A 17,162-nucleotide genomic window follows, 5' to 3' on the forward strand; every position below is an offset into this window, starting at 1 on the left:
ACAAAACAAATGACCCAGGAGATTACAGCACAAGATCCAGGATATCTCCACAACAAAACTCACAAGGCCATCACACAGTCCACTATATCAACTCCATCAACCAATCAAGAGGCAGCAGTGCACCCAACCAGCCCAGTACACCAGCCCCCCCCACCAGTATATATAGAGAGACGGCAGCTCCGATCACACACTGCTTGCACTGGCACGAAGCCGAAAGCACCAGCCTGAGGATGGCGAGGACCTCACCGAAACGTCGCCAAGATACTTTTAATCTTACATGGGAAAAGACCCAAACACACCTAGACCTACATACCTGTACCCGTGAAAATCTACGAAAACAAATATATATATTTGTTTTCTTAAGTTTTCGCGGGTACTTACATGTATGGTATTCAGCTTTGTTCAGGTATTTTCCAATGTCATTGTAGTTGTGCTTTTAAAGTTGTAGCAACGTTTTGGCAGAATCTCATCTGCCATCATCAGGCTTCTGAACACAATACAGAATATATATATATCTCAATGGAATGTATACTGATTTTATTATTTTAAATATTTTTATTTTAAAAGTTGAATATTTCAAATGTGAAAGAATTCCAGAATTCCAATGGGTGGACAGCAAATATAATTAATAAATAATAAAAAATGAGGTAGTTTAATAATGGAATAGTTGGTAATAATTTTTCTTAAAAAAAATTATAAAGGGCTCTTTTTTCTTTCTAAATTCCTAAAAGCTACTCAAACATAATAATTTATCACCAGTAAGAACCCATATTATTATTACACAGTGCATTAATTAATTTACAATATTCTGTAATACAGATTTCATGTTTAAAAACAAACCAATTTTCTAGAGAAGCAATATCGAAAATAGTGAAACAATCGAGCAAAGCAGATTTTTTTCTTACCTTTATGTCCTAATGACATGTTGTAAGGTTCCCAGAGTCATTGAAGATGAGATGGATGGCAAATAATTTTTATAAAGAAATAATGAGTTGAGAACTTTCTTATGCGGAATAGGGGGTGGAACTTAATATCTCTGCACTGTTATTATAATGAATTTGTATTGTCACAAGTTTATTTGTGCCTAACCATGACAGCCCTCACTTTCAAATTCCATAAGTGACTAACGTGTGTGAGGTGTACTGTAAAAAGTAGGGGATTCTTAAGGAAATTTTACCTGAACATATTGTTTGATCTTACTTGGTCTTGGTAATTATAGAGTGTGTTTACAGATTAATATTTAGGATGATCCTTTCTAAACTGGCAATAGCTGTATATTTCTTGGTTGTTAAAAACCAGACACTTGCAAGACACCTACATAAAATGATTCTATAATTACCCAGCATTTTTAATTGATTATGGAGCTATGCTCCTATTCAATAAACATGGTACAACCATATCATGTTGTGGCTGAAGCCGTGCTTATAGTGCATTCTTGAAAAACAAGATACAAAAGAACACAAAAGTACCTATGGGTTCTCCATTCCATTTTAGTGTGAAAGAAACAGCCTGCAACATTTTTCTGGGGCACAGATAACCATTAGAGTTGAGTGAACCATAACCTTTTATCATTACCTATTCTGCTGCTTCAAGTGAAAACAGGAACTTCTATATTGCAAATCTGGGCACCATTTTTCACTTCTCACAAGCCTCAGAACTAATATCATTCCATGGCATTGAGTTTGTATGGACGTGTGATGCTAATAATAAGAACAATAATAGAATGGTAGAATATTTTCAGAAAATTTATTCAGTAATCTTCCTTCCTTAATACATGACAAAATAAATTAAGATGTAAAAAAATATAATATTGGTATTTGCTCAGAAAAATAGTCTGCTATATAAGTTTTAATGTTTTTTTTCAAGAAACTAAGAAGTGGGCATTAATATTATTCTTTTTGCATTTCTCTTTTTGAGTTCATGTAAAATAAGTATGAGGATGGTTTGTGAAATTGAATTTAGTTAATTTCCACGATATACTTATTGCAAGTAATCTATTATCTATGACAAAACTCAAGAGGCTGCTTAACAAACTGATAAGATAAGGAGCCTGGCTAAACAGTAGTAATAAAAACAAACAATTTGCACTATGATAGCAATTATAAAGCATTTAAAAATTGCATTAACACAATATTAACTTTTTATCACTTGTAAAATTTTGAAACCAATAAATTTGATAGCAGCATGATACTGTGGTGGGGTGTGAAGGTTTTTGTTGTTTGTTTTCTTTTTATTTTCTTTCTTTTTGTTCAGGGAATTCTTTCTTTCTAAATTGGGCAGCTTACATTAACAAAGTAATATCATCTCAGTATGGTGGAAATTGAGTGAAAATTAATGAAGATAATAAGCTTTGCTTATATTGTTTCCTTACAGTCATAGTTATATCAGTTGATTATATCTGGATTATCCATGCTAGGACACTGGATTACCATTCTTGAATCCTGAACCAGAAAATTGTCCCAGAGAAGAACATCTTAAGCTGAGAAAGGTTGTAGACCTGAAAGTTCAGATGCAAAAAGCCAGTCTTATAAAATGTTTGTTGATTGTTTGTCAGTTTATAGGTGGCATACTACCCAATTCATTTGCTTTACCTTTTCAGCATTATTTAATGTAACTAACAATTAATCTATAGAATGTTTCTATATTTTTTTCATAACTTTTGCCATTTTATCAATTAGTCAGAAACTTTTTCTTATGATTTTGAGCAATGAAGTCATTGCAGTAGGGTTGTTGCAAGCTTAATCTAATGGACAATATAATAAAGGAGCTAATTGTGCTTGAGAAATTACTGGAAAACTCTCAAACTCTGTACTGGTATTTGGGTTATAGCAGGTCCTACACACATTTTCTGCCATGCTAAAACTCCTTCAATGGAAATTTATTCATTTTCTTTGATACTGATTCCGATATAGGAACCAATAACTCATAAATCCTTACATTTGATAATATTAATTTCTTTTATTTCATTTTTTTCACTTGATTTTTTATACACAGATTTTTCTTCTAACTCTTTCTCTCCCTCTCTGTGTCTACCCCGCCCCCACAAAAAAGATGCTCACATCTTGCCTTTAAGTAGAATCCAATTTTTTGTCATCTAAACATATTATTCCAAAGAGTTCCAGATGTGGTTTTTCTTGTGCAGTAATTCTGCTTCATTCAGAGCATTTTAAAGGTAGTTAAAACATTGTTTTTCCAGCTGTTTTCCACTTTTTCATGTGTTTCCCACTTTTTCTGTTTTAAAAAAAGCAATTAAGGAGAAAAAGCTACAATAATTGTAGATTTTTTAAAAGTACTGATCAAAGAGTTTCATCTGAATACACCTTTGAAAATAGGTCCGGGGGCGGGGGGGTTGATGTTTGACAGGGGGGGCACTGTGGTAGAATAGGCTTTCTTTCCAGATCCTGTCAGATGACATTCTTTTGTAGATGTAATTGATAACTTTCCTATCCTTCCAGGAATAGGAAATACATTAACTATACATTGATCTGATAGATTGGATTAATATAACCAGAGAAAGGATGTTCCTCAAATAACCCAGTCCCATAAAAGTGCATGTCAGTTGTTTCCAAAATAGCTTTAAAACATGGCATGAACATTTTCAGTTTCAGTTTTGCTACCTTGGTCTCAGACATCCCTTAATAAAGGGTGCCAACAACTTTTTTATTTAGTTAAACACAGGTGCCATATTCTCTAGAAATAAGAAGTGTGATTGTGGATTGTTGCTGAATGCATCTCAGTACCACGAGCTTTGTGTTTCTCATTTCCATTCAAGATTGCATTGCAGCTTCATCTATCTGAACCTGCTAGCAGATTTTTCTAGAAGATATATACATGGCCTTAAATTATTTTATTCAATCAGACAGTCATATCAGCAGGTTTTCTATCCTGCTGACTTTGCATGAACTACTGGCCATTTACAAGTAGCTTATAAACAAGATTATATTAAGAGTAGAAAATAAATATACAACTAAATATTTATCAGTTAAAAGCACTGCAATTATTTTTAATGACACTACACAAATTATTATTTGTTGAGCCAGTCAGGTATAATATCTGCCTTTGTGATGAATTTACATTACCAAATGAGGCTGACAAATCAAGAAAAGTGCAAAGCACTACAAATATGAAGGTTCACTGAAATTTAAACCAGTTTTGAAAACTTTTTTTTTCAGTCTTAACATTATTATTTTTACAAATAACTCAAAGCAGTGAACATTATCTAATACTCCTGATTTTATTTTCTCCCCAGCAACAAGTCTTGAAAAAACAAAGTAGCTTTTGGCTACTTTTTGTTGTCCTAGCAAAAACAAAGAAACTTAGCCTTAGCACCATATAACAGTGCTTCAGTATTAGAAATATGTCTTTAGTTAACTACCTACCGTCCTGCTTTAGAAGTATTATTTATTTACAATAGACTAGTTGTTTAGAGTAAAATCTATTAATATTTTTATAGTATTAGATAACAGGTATAAGTATAAACATGGTTATAAATACATGAGATGGATACAAATAAAAAGAAACATTAGGATAAAGACAGTAGGCACATTGGTGCACTTATGCATGCCCCCTACAAACCTCTTAGGAAAGGGTGAGGTCTATAGGAGACAGTCTAAGATTAAAGTTTTGGGGGTTTGGGGAAGAAACCACAAAGTCAGGTAGAGGATTCCAGATACTGACCACTCTGTTGCTGAAGTCGTATTTCCTGCATTCAAGTGTGGTGCAGTTTACCTTGAGTTTGTATTTATTGTTGTGATTGAAGCTGAAGTATTCATTGACAGGAAGGACATTGCAATAGATAATTTTATGTACTACACTTAGGTTGGACCGAAGGCGGCATGGTTCTAGGTTGTCTAGGTCTAAAATGTCAAGTCTGGTGGCATAAGGTATTCTGCTATGAGTAGAGGAGTGGAGTACTCTTCTCGTGGAATATTTCTGGACTTTCTCGACTGTATTAATATCCAATATGTAGTGCAGGTTCCATACTGATGAGCTGTATTCAAGTATTGGTCTAACAAAAGTTTTTTATCTTCTAGTTAGAAGTGTGATATTACTAGAAAAAAGGTTATACAGGATTAGGTTAAGAACTCTTAGTGGCTTTTTGGTTATGTAGTTACAATGGGCTCTAGCACTTAGATCATTAGAGATGAGTACTCCGCGGTCCTTGACATAGTGGGTGTCATCATCATGGTCTTGACTATTCAGCTTGTATTTTATTTTCTGATTTATTTCGCCAATATGTAAGACAGAGCATTTGTTTATTGAGATTTGAAGTTGCCACTTGTTTGACCATTCTGACACATAGTCAAGGTCTTTTTGAAGGGTAGCAGTATTGCCAGTGGTGTTGAATAGTTTTACATCATTAGTGAAAAGAACACAGTTGCTCTTAATATGATCACAGAGGTCATTTATGTAGAGTATATGCCCATAACGCATCTTTAGTTGAGAGACGTTTTAACTTGTAGAGAAGAATTTGACATAACATGTTTGAATTATCCAGTTCTTTAATTTGGATTCAGATTTAGCAGAGTATATGTCTATCACTTGCCAAATGCAATGGGAAATCAGGAGGCAGTTGCTTAAGAGGCAAAGAACAGATAAAGATTAATAAGTATGATCCCTGTCCAAGTGTATAAAAGTTGAGGAATAATCTATTTTTTTTCCTTTAAAAAAAGCAGACTGAAGAGAGGAGCTTAAGAATTTTCTCATCATGAAATAGCAAATCTGAGAGAAAGAGATGGGAAAAAGGGATTCCTGTATGTATTATCTCTAAAGCCCCTAGATAAATCATTGGGCAGACAAGTTCAGTTTGTATATAATTATCTCTGGGATTGATTGTTTTTTAAGAATACAGGAATTTATAGATTTAGATTTAGACAAATCTAGTGGTGGTGTTCAAATAATTTAACAACCATTTCTCTGCTCTAATGACTGGCTGGGTAGGTGTGGTTGGGTGGTCATGTGACTGGGTGAGCATGACCAAGTCAATGTTAATCACATCAGGGGTGCCTTCCCTCCTACCTCCCCCAGCCACCCTTCACCCGGCACCATTGCATCACCCACATCACCTCTCTGCCTGCCCACCTGCCTGCCCATGCTCTTCAGCCAAGCACAGCTGGCCCAGAGTGGATCAGCCAGTTCACTGAACTGCAGAAAAGGTTAACTACTGATTTGCGTGAACTTGTGAAAATTGGCTGAATCCCACCACTGGACAAATCATAAATATTTCTTGTAGTTGGTACAATGACCAGCATTAGGAAAGTTTTAGAACCAGAGAATAAGCTCATCTGTTGTTTTCTATGGTTCTTTGCTTATGCTGATTCTGAAATATATAATCTAGTTATATATGTATAGACTTACATATACACATAGAGCAATTACATATGGAAACTGTGCTTATAGAGTTCCATTACATAAAAGTATTTTGTGATATCTGTACTTTTACACTACATAAGTACCTTAAAATAAACTTAAATGAATTTTATTGAATTTTGCTTTTTACAATGTCCAAAATCAACTAGAGCGGCTTTAAAAAAAACAAAACCTAATTCAGATCTTGCTTGTATGTGTATTTTTATAATGGAGAGAATTTATATGAAACAATCCTCTCTTGTTCTGAATAAACAACTCTCAGACAAGAAGATTTAAAACCTTTATCTTACTCTGCAAATTAAATTTTGTAACTCTGGAATAATTTTAATACCACTAAATACTAAACTCAAAGGCTTCAAAGGTATACAACTGCACTATTACAATCTAACATAAGTTAGATTGTTGTTCTATGCATTAGAATATTATTTCATAATTAGAATAGGTATAAGGTTGTTGTGAATGACACTTTGTCTATGCGGTGATTTTCAATTCAGTAAGTTTTTGCATTCTAAGGATAATTTCAGAAGGATTTGGTTTTGGCTGTTTAGACAACATTGTGGCTGAATTTATTTCCCTACGCCATCAATTCCTTGGATAGAAAAGAGATGCTATTATCGATAACTTGACTAGACCATTAGGCAAAACCAAATAACAATATGCATTTGGATTTAATCAGAAACCAAGCAAGTATAACATTGTTTTATTTGAACAGCTTGTTCCAAATTTAGAAATGTATATTCAAGCACATAATTTTTACATGCTTTCTTCTTGATGAAAGTTGCACCTTTTTTTAACAATATATCATTTTTAAGAATAGTTATTAAACTAATACGTTCCAGTTCACCTCTAAGCACAGAGTAAAGAAGAAATGCCATTCTCCATACTGTAAAGTTTAAACTGAGCGACAGTCATATACTTTATAGTGCATATTCCTTTTCAAGAAAAAAAATCAGAACGGACAGTTTAGCTGCCTTGATATATACTACTGAAATTGAAAGCATCATTAATGTGTGTCATGAAGTTCAGTGTAAAAGGTTGTAAAAGTTGTATTAAGGAATAAATAGTTTCAGAACAAAATTAAATTTAATGTAAGAAAATTATTTTAACTTTCTGTTAAATGGTCTGTCAGGGATTAAGGTAAATTTATTTCCCAGTTTTTTTTAGAAACAGTAATCATAATTAGAAGCTAGGGAGCTTTCTTTGAATCCAAAATCTAAATGCATATGGATATCAATTTCCTGTATTTTTATGTGCACGTATGTACCACTAGAGGCCATCCCACTCCTCTTTAAATTGGTAAATATGCTAATAACAAGTGTTATAGTTGATGTGATTATCATATAAATGTGAAACATAAAAACGCTGCCTAGACTTGCTGCCAAAGTGCATAATCTGTGTCTTTTATCAAAATCTGTTTCTGGCAAAAAAATAATACATCAGCTACACACTCTACACATTGCTTTAAGAATTATTGTTTTTAGAAATTTCTGCCTCAGGAGACATTTGTCTGCATTCCAACTATTCTTGGAGATGAAGACTGATTGTTGAGGATGAATTGCATCTATCCTTCTAATCAACCAAAACATAAATATCCAATTTTATACTCTACAAATAAATTCAAGAATACAAAAGTAAATCTTTTTCTGTTAAAGAATTCTCCATAAAGCTGAGACTTTCAGATCAAAGCTTTCTGCTTTTTGTTTTCAATTTATTCTGCTAACTTTGTTCATCCAAAATGATTCGTTATATTTCTTTTTGTCAAGATTTCTTCCTAAAACTGCATTATTCATTGCTAATAATGATAAACTCTAAGAAAGATCTCAAGTAAATATATATGTGGCTGTGCAAATGTTTTCCTCTGCCTATTCTTCTTGTGAGCACAAATCAAAATCAAGGTAATTTAATAGCAATGCACCAAATCAGCCATTGTAGTTCCAAAACTTCATGCCAACTGTATCTTCTTCTTTTTAAAAAAATATAGTTTATTAATTTTTACAATTAAAACCAGTCACAATACATACACAAATAAGCAAAAGAAAAAAAAGTAAGAAGAGAGGAAAGGAAGAGAGGGAAAGAATTTTGAGAAAAGAAAGAAAAAGAAAGGGGAAAGAAAGAAAGAAAGAGGTTACAAGGTAAAAAGTATTCTTATTTTAACAGTTTTCAAGATCTTCCTTTGTTATCATAACCTTAACTTGTGTCATATAACCACACCTGTTTTTAACTTATATCACTACCTCGTTATTATGGGTTGATACTTTTCTTTTATGCCTTATGATATATAATTTATCTTTGGTCAATCCAATTATACCAACAATTCCAGCTATCGTAGTATAGTGAAGTGTCTTTGTTTTTTAGTGCCAAAGTCTATTTATCCATTTCTGCGCATTTTGAGATTTTTTCAATAATCATTTCTTCTGATGGAATTTGATGTTGTTTCCAGTGTTGAGCGAAGGCTAATCTGGCCGCTGTTAAAATGTGTATTGTAATGTATTTGGCTTTTTTGGAAATTTGCTTATCAAAAATCCCTAGTAGGAAGGACTCTGGTTTGTATTCGATCTGCTCTTTGGTGATTTCTTCCAACCAAATTATATCATTTAGAGTTTAAAGTGAAAAACACATTTAAACTTTGCTATCATGGTTTATATATTATTTACCCGAACAACATTAGGTAACTATGATTATTCCTAACAGTTATGTTTTTTTTTTTATTTGATCCTAATAAAATTTTATCTAATTGTTGCAGTTTGTTATTAATTCCGAATTCTTTTTTGTCTTGTTTGTATCTGCTTTGAATCTGAAGGTAAACCCATTGATCAATTTTATGTCCTTGTTCCTGGAGATCCGGCCTCAGTTTCAAATTTCCTTGGGGGTCTAATAAGTCTTTGTATTTAATCATTTTGGTAAGCTCCAAATTGTTTGGGTGAATCGCCAACTGTATCTTCTAATTGCTGCTCCTTGTATTTCTTCTTGTACTCTGACATCTTGAGAAAGCTGTGATCTGGAAGCATCATTAGCTGTTAGTTGAACTGCTGTTTCAATTCTAATATATTTTTCCATTCATCATTGTGAGTGGAATATATCATTCTATTATCATATATTAATCAGTATGCTGTGAAAAAAAGAAAATATCTATGAATTATCCTGTACTAATTTGTTCTGCAAAATAGTATTCTGAATTTTTGAATGATTAAAGCATTAAATTAAAATTAGAAATATAACAGTATTGAAAGAATAGATTTTGGCAGTGATTTGTTCTCCAAGCTTGCCATTTAGCTCACAGACATTTCATTACCAGTCTAGGTAATATAATCAGTGGGACTTTGGTAGAAGTGACTTGTTCTATTACTCTTTAGCTTATATATGCCTTGTGTGCTGGTGTGGTCAGTTGGTCAGACTGGCCATGGGTTTGATGCAATATTTAAATTGTGAGTTGGTTGGTTGGGTCCATTGTGGATTGGTCATTTAAATGGTCTGGTTTCTTATGTATCCATATGCTGAATCTGCAACATATGCAACAGTATTTTTATTAAGAGTGTGTATTTGTGGATATCTCTGAAAGATAGAAGGAAAATGGTTTTCTGTTTATGTTTGGCATATCTGAGTATTTATCTTACTAAGGCTATGAAATCAAATCTGGAATATAGATGGTATCACAGTATCTTGGAAAAGAATCAGAAAAATATTATGTAACCTGTACAATATAATTTTTTTTTTCCTGAAAGATCCTTTTACTTTTTCTTATGACTTGATAATATGTAAACCCTTCTCATTCTTGGAAAACATCATTGAAAATGTTCTTCCATATATCATCACAGTAATATCACAATATTGTTATGACTTTGTTTTGTAGGAGAAAGTTGAAACAGAAAAATGACATGAAATTTGAGCCCGCTAAATGCTTAATGTACTTCACTTTTGTAAGTAAAATTTTTGGTTTTTCACAGGTCTTTGCTTTTAGTTGATTGTGTTGATTGTGCTTTTAGTTGATTATGATAGTTTATTAAACTATCATAAAATTGGTAGAAGAATCAATAGGGACTGTCAGAAACAACAGAAACTTACTAAGATTTTGTTGGAATACATTTTGAAATATAGATTATTTTATCATTACTATGAGGAGTATGCTTACATATTTATTTTGATGAACATTTCATTCCAGCAATGTTGAAGGTAGTTCAACATTATTTATATCATTCAATTCATATACTGAAAAATCATATGCATAGAGATTCAGTGGTATCATATCATAACACAAAAAGAAATACTCTGATAATGGGGGGTAAAAGTAGGGCTGATTCTAGGCTTATGCACCCCAGAGAATCATGTAGGGCACCACATTTTATGGGTTGTCAAAATTAAAAAGGTTTCCAAACACACACACAGACACACACACACACACACACACACAATCAGAACAGCATAATCTATGGGTCAGGACATTTGCTACAGAGTAAAATAAAATTTCACAGAATTGTTGCTATATGACAACAATGAATGCTGATATAATTAAAATTAATGTGATTCATAATAAATAAGGAGAAAATGTCTGAGGAAAGCAATATAGGCTGAACACTGCAAACATAAAGCTCAAAAATTCAAAGAAAAAAGAGGGCATCAAAATGTTTAGAACCAGAAAATGTTAAGACCATTTGGCAATTTTGAACTGAATTTTTCATTCTAATCTTGGAGATTTTGACAGAGGGGATATCACTTATACCATGTGATTTAACTTTAGAAATAAGAAAGCTATTTAATATTAAGTTTTGTTAAAAATGATTTTTTAAATGAATGTATAACTGTTTTCCATTTTCTTAAACAGAAACACTATACAAAGCATCTGTCTAGTTGATTAGATAATACCATGAAAAATAAGGACATCAAGATTAGACTGTCTTGCAATCTACAAAGGAAGCATTAATCTGTACAGAACATAATGCTGTCGATGCTTCTTAGGCACTAATGTAGCCAGATTCTATTTAAGTTAATTGGAAGAGCAATTGATAGCTTACAATATCTAAGGAACCAGTTTAATGCATGCTATTTCTTCAACATATACCTGAAATGGAATAGAATATGTTAATAATATTATCCTTTTTTTAGATGTCAGGTCAATAAATATATATTTAATAACAGGAATCTTTATTGAAGTCAAAGACCCTACATAATTAAACTCAATAATATAAAGCATATACATGGAAAGATACAAATCATAAAATTAACTAAGGTATTAACTGTCACTGCACATTTTACATATGACATAACAGAAATTGACTATTCTTAGAATTATAGGGTACTGTATATGTGAGAGTAAACACTGTAAAAACTACCTGTTACAATGTCTGGGAAATTTCCTTAAATGTGGAGTTGAACAATGAACATGTGCAAGCATTAAAATGACAATATAATAACTGTTTTCCCAGTTTCAGTTTCCCCTTCACTGTGTGAGCAGAACCTGATTCCAAATTGGACATGAATTTGCCTTTTAGGACTATGGTAGAAATGCATCAACTCAAGCCAGTCAGAATGTCTTCCTATATTAAAGGGTTGTGATTTGCTTTGCTTTGACTTAGATAGCTGGGAGGTTTAAATGGATAAAAAAACTAGTCAGGATTTTTGCCAGATTCCAGATTGGTGTTTTTAACCACTCTCAAAACTGCTGTTGCATGCGGTTATCTTAGTGTGCAGAGTTGGGATAATAAAACTCCAAGGTGCTCCTTTCTTTTTTCTTTTTGTCTGTTGCCCTGGGCCAGAAGAAAATTATCACTAAGATCCTAGATTTAAGGCCTTTTCGGACAACATTTTGTCCAAAATATTTTATAAACGTATAAACAAGATTCGTCTTTATCCTATTGATGCTGGACCCACTAATCAAGAATTGCATTTGAGTCATAGCAGGGACCTTGCAGCAAGTTCCTGAGAAATTTGCTTTTAAATCCTCAGCCAAAGGGTTTTGCAAGGACTACCACTTTGGTCTTTTTGTTGTTAGAAGAATACAAGTTCCAGTTCTAAGCTAGAAGAGAACATTCTGCTTGAAAAGAAGGTAGTTTTATTCAAGAGCAAGAAAGACAGCACTCTGAAGGTAGTCTACAATTTGCAATACAGAGGCTAGTAGTATTTATAGGAAAGGTGGTTCTTGGTGTGGTGTGTGTGAATGTGCCCTTTGAAATGTTTATTCTGGGGAGATGCTTTATTTGACTTTTATTAAATTTTTCAGAACTTCTGCTTCTTCTCTGCCTACATGTTGACATATCTATGTACTCAGGGAAACTATATTGTAAAAAGACTGCTGACTACTTCCTGACTGCTATTAGCACAGTTTAATTAGTTTACCCTGGTGGCCAATTATTGGTGTAAAAAACGGTTTAGCATTCTTTGCAACACTGTATTGACTTTGTTTGCAACATAATAGAATAGAATAACAGAGTTGGAAGGGACCTTGGAGGTCTTCTAGTCCAACTCCCTGCTTAGGTAGGAAACCCTATACCATTTCAGATAAATGGTTGTCCAATCTCTTAAAAACTTATAGTGTTGGTGGCAAGAGAAAAAAACACTAAAGTACAAAGATAAAGAAATAGTGGTACTGAAACAGGTACTGAAAAGAGTGAGAGAGATAAGAAGAGAATATTTATTCTTTACCAAAGAGTTACTTAAGAGAGAAATAAATTACAGATGGCTGATACCAGAAGGTCTCATGTTTACCTGACAGGAACAAAGACACAGAATTGATACAATTGAAAAAGCTGAGTTCTTCTATCTGGAATATTTCAGAGGAAGGGAGGAAGATACAAGAAAAGAAGAGTTGTTAACTGAATTTCAAGAGGAATGTAGAGCAGTAATTGAAAAAGAAGAAGGAGCCGTAGGTGGTGTACCCAGAGAGCAACAAGAACCAAGATCTAATAGAGCAACAAATCCTTCTAATAAAGTCTAAAATGGATGAGAGAAAATTGATTACAATTACAGATGATGATGGAAGGATTTTGATGGTGGAGATAATGGACAATAATCTAAAGATACTTTTAAGAGCAAAATATGCTCCAAATGATAATCAAGAAGATTTTTACAGGAAATTACATAAGAAAATAATTGAAATGGACTATGCTAATATTTGTCTGATGGGAGATTTCAATGGAATAATAAATGATAAATTGGATTATAAAACACAAAAAAACAGCAAAGAAAGCTAGAAAGACATTGCCAAAATCCTTCTTTCAAATGGTAGGTGAGATAAATTTAAAAGATGCATGGAGAGGGAGAAATGCGGAAAATAAACAATATACTTTTTATTCAAATAACATGCATCATGGTCTAGAATAGATATGATATGGATGTCAACAGAATTGCTCTCTAACACACAAGACATTGAAATAGAAACAAGTACCTGGGCAGATCACAATCCAAGAACACTTGTATGGAAAGGACAAAAAAGGAGATCTAGATGGACTTTAAATAATACAATATTAAAGGAAAAAGATTTCAAACAGAAAAATGAGAGAGAACTTACTTTTTTCTTTAAAAAAAAACACAAAAGAGGATACATCATTACAGAACCTCTGGGACACAATGAAGGCTTGTACAAGAGGCTTGATAATGGACTCTACAAGGAAAAGAAATATAAAACAGAGAAAAACCTTTAAAATATTGGAAGATGACTACAAGAGGCTGGAAAAAGAACTACAGAAATTTCCACAAAAAAGGACATTAAAATTAAAATGGACATAACTAAACATAAAATGGGGCTAATGGAAAAAGAAGAAATAGCACAAAAAAATAAAAATGCTAAGCAGAACTATTTTGAAGATGCAAACAAATCAGGCAGATGGTTAGCATATTAATTGAGAAAGGAAAGAGACTTGAGAAGGATAAATCAATTGAAAAATGAACAAGGACATGTATGCTATGGAAATGTGGAGAAGAAAAAAATTATTCAAGATTATTATGGAAAATTGTACCATCAAGAGAATTTCAGGAAGAAAGAATTCAACAATACATACAGGAAGCAAATTTGCCCCAGATACCCAAAGATATTGAAATAATGTTAGAAAGTAACATAACAATGATGGAATTAACAGAAGCTTTAAAAAAGCAAAACATTGGGAAAGCACCAGGTCTGGATGGTTTGCCAGTGGAATTTTATAAGACATTTCAGGAAACATTGAATCTTCACTTATTAGAAGTTATGAATGAAGTTATGGCAAGTAAGAGACTACCCAAAACATGGTCAGAAGCATATATTACACTTGTTCTGGAGGAGGACATAGACCCACAGCAAGTTAAAAATTACAGACCTATATCACTATTAAATTCAGATTATAAATTTTTTTGCTTCAATTCTGGCAGAAAGACTGAAAAGATACTTAAACAATTTTATTCATCCTGATCAAAATGGATTTCTGCTGAAGAGACAAAATAAAGACAATATGAGAATAATTTTAGATACACTGGAATACTATGAGGCACATCCTGAAAAAACAAATGGCTTTGATGTTTTTAGATGCACAAAAACCTTTTGATAATGTGAATTGGCATTTTATGCTGCTACAAATGGGCTTTGGTAAAAAAATTATTCAAGCTATAGAAGCAATATATTGTAAACAAACTGCAAAGGTTATTGATAAGTTTGAGCAATGAGAGGCTGAACCAGAGCATGAGTGCAACAATACTTTATTAAATAATAAAGGGCTGACCGTGCTTGCCAAGCCTGGAACTGGCTCGCAGCAATCAGCAACTGGTTGGACCCCGCAGCCTGCTTTTATAGCTGGCTGCTGGGGAGAACCAACCAATGAGGAAAGGGGGAAGAACGCCCACCCCTACCCCCCAGCTGTGAACATGCATAGTCTTTGAGGTAGGCAGGAGGTTTATGTTGGCGCCCGGAACGGCGTAGTTCTGGAACATTGTCTGTCCGTCCGGGGTCTGCCTGGGCAGGCAGAGGCGGCAAAGTGTCACCAGTGTGCCCCTCGGGTTGAGCCTGCCCTGAGCTCGTAGGGTTGCTCACTGGGGATGTGCTCTCGAAGGCTGGATCGGGCTGGTCAACTGTCTGGGCGCTGCTGTCTGTGCTCGGGCTTCGTAACCGGTTGTAGGTGTGAACTGATCGCCGGGCGTGATGTGGATGTGAGGCTGAGGATGAAGCCTCCCCTCGTCTAGGGTCTCTGGGTCCCTGCTGGCGATGGTGCTGAGGCGTCTGCGCGTTGGTCTATGTGCCTTCTCCAGACGCGGCCATCCTCCAGTCTGACCCGATATGACCGCGGCCCGGTGATGGCTATGATCTCGCCCGGGATCCACAGGGGGTCTCCAGCGAAGTTCCTCGCGAAAACTGGCTCCTGTAAGATAAAATGTCTGACCCCGATGAGGAAGCGAGGGAGAGTCAGGGCAGTATTGTGGGTGTAGTCTGTCCAATACAGTCCTCAGGCGCCTGCCCATCAGGAGCTCAGCTGGGGACTTATTGGTGACTGAACAAGGAGTTGAGTGCTGGCTCATCAGGAACCACGAGAGTTTGTGGTGCCAGTCATCTTTGTTGAACCTTGCCAGGGCTTCTTTAGTGGTCCTGATGGCCCTTTCAGCCAGCCCGTTACTGGCAGGGTGAAAAGGGGCTGTGAAAATGTGGTGGATACCCAGGTTGGCAGCGAAGCGGCTGAACTCAGTCGATGCGAACTGTGGGCCATTATCAGAGACGATGGAGTCGGGTAGCCCGTGCGTAACGAACAGGCGTGTCAATACGTTGGTGATTGCTAGTGTGGTGGTCGTGGATAGCTGTGCTACATCAATCCACTTGGAATAAGCATCCACGACCACCAGGAACATCTTCCCATGCAGAGGGCCCGCTAGGTCGATGTGGATTCTAGACCAAGGAGCGCTGGCATTTTCCCATCTAGCAGGGGTGGCAATGGGGGGAGCAGGACGGGATTCCTGGCAAATGTTGCAGGAACTTACCTAATTGACAATGTCCTCGTCTGACCCGGCCACCACACGTAGCTGCGTGCTAACGCTTTCATTCTCACGATGCCAGGATGTCCCTCGTGCAACGCTTCCAGAATCGGGTACGCAGTGAGGCCGGGATGACCACTCAAGTGCCCCATAGTAGACAGCCCTGCAGACTTGACAATTTCTGCATGCAGAGTCTTAAATGGTGTGAATTTGTTATCAACATTGCCACCCGGCCACCCCCTCCTCACCCAGTCGAGCACCTGGGCGAGTGTTCGGTCTGTGTTGGTTTTAGCAGCAATGTCCATGGCCGTGATGGGTAGGTCCAACTGGGTGATTTCCGAAAATAGCGTGGACAGGAGCAGGGTCTTCAGCGGGGCCGGCAAGGGGCAGCGACTGAGGCGTCAGCGTGGGACAGTGTTTTGCCCGGGCGGTGTACCAGTCTGTAGGAGTAGGCTGCTAGGAAGAGAGTCCACCTTGTCATCCTAGGGAGAGGACTTGAGGGGTCTGCTTGTCCCGGCTAGGAGACCCAGGAGGGGTTTGTGGTCAGTGACCAGCTCAAAAAATGGCGAAAAGAATTCGTGAAATTTTTCACGGCTGCAACAGCTGCTAGGGCTTCCTTATCAATCTGGCTATAATTGCGCTCCGTGGTAGAGGCGTCCGTGAGAAAAAGGCGATGGGAGCTTCGGCGCCATTGGGAAGCCTGTGACTTAGTGCCGCCCGATTCCAAAAGGGAGGCGTCAGCTGCCAGTACTAAAGGGAGGCTAGGGTCGAATTGAATAAGAACCGCCTCTGGCGTGATTAGTGATTTGACGGCGTTAAAGGCATGGTCCCCCAGTGCCATGGTGACTTTTTATCCAGTAATCTGTGTAGGG

The 17,162-nt window shown here is 35.7% G+C and overlaps 1 long non-coding RNA gene and 1 pseudogene across 2 annotated transcripts in view; one reads left to right on the plus strand and one right to left on the minus strand.

Moving 5' to 3' along the window:
- The window catches only part of LOC148125432 (uncharacterized), a 71,986-nt gene that overhangs the window by 33,850 nt on the left and 20,974 nt on the right, over positions 1 to 17,162 (plus strand). For both annotated transcript variants that reach the window (XR_015744203.1, XR_015744202.1), the window contains exon 3: positions 10,220 to 10,286. This is a non-coding gene — a long non-coding RNA (uncharacterized LOC148125432). The remainder of the gene's footprint in view (positions 1 to 10,219; positions 10,287 to 17,162) is intronic.
- On the minus strand, positions 4,579 to 5,433 carry LOC148125433 (uncharacterized; annotated as a pseudogene).

Source organism: Pseudonaja textilis, chromosome 6 (genome assembly GCF_049901715.1).
Source record: "Pseudonaja textilis isolate UNSWEBS1 chromosome 6, rPseTex1.2, whole genome shotgun sequence".
Taxonomy (NCBI): Eukaryota; Metazoa; Chordata; class Lepidosauria; order Squamata; family Elapidae; genus Pseudonaja; species Pseudonaja textilis.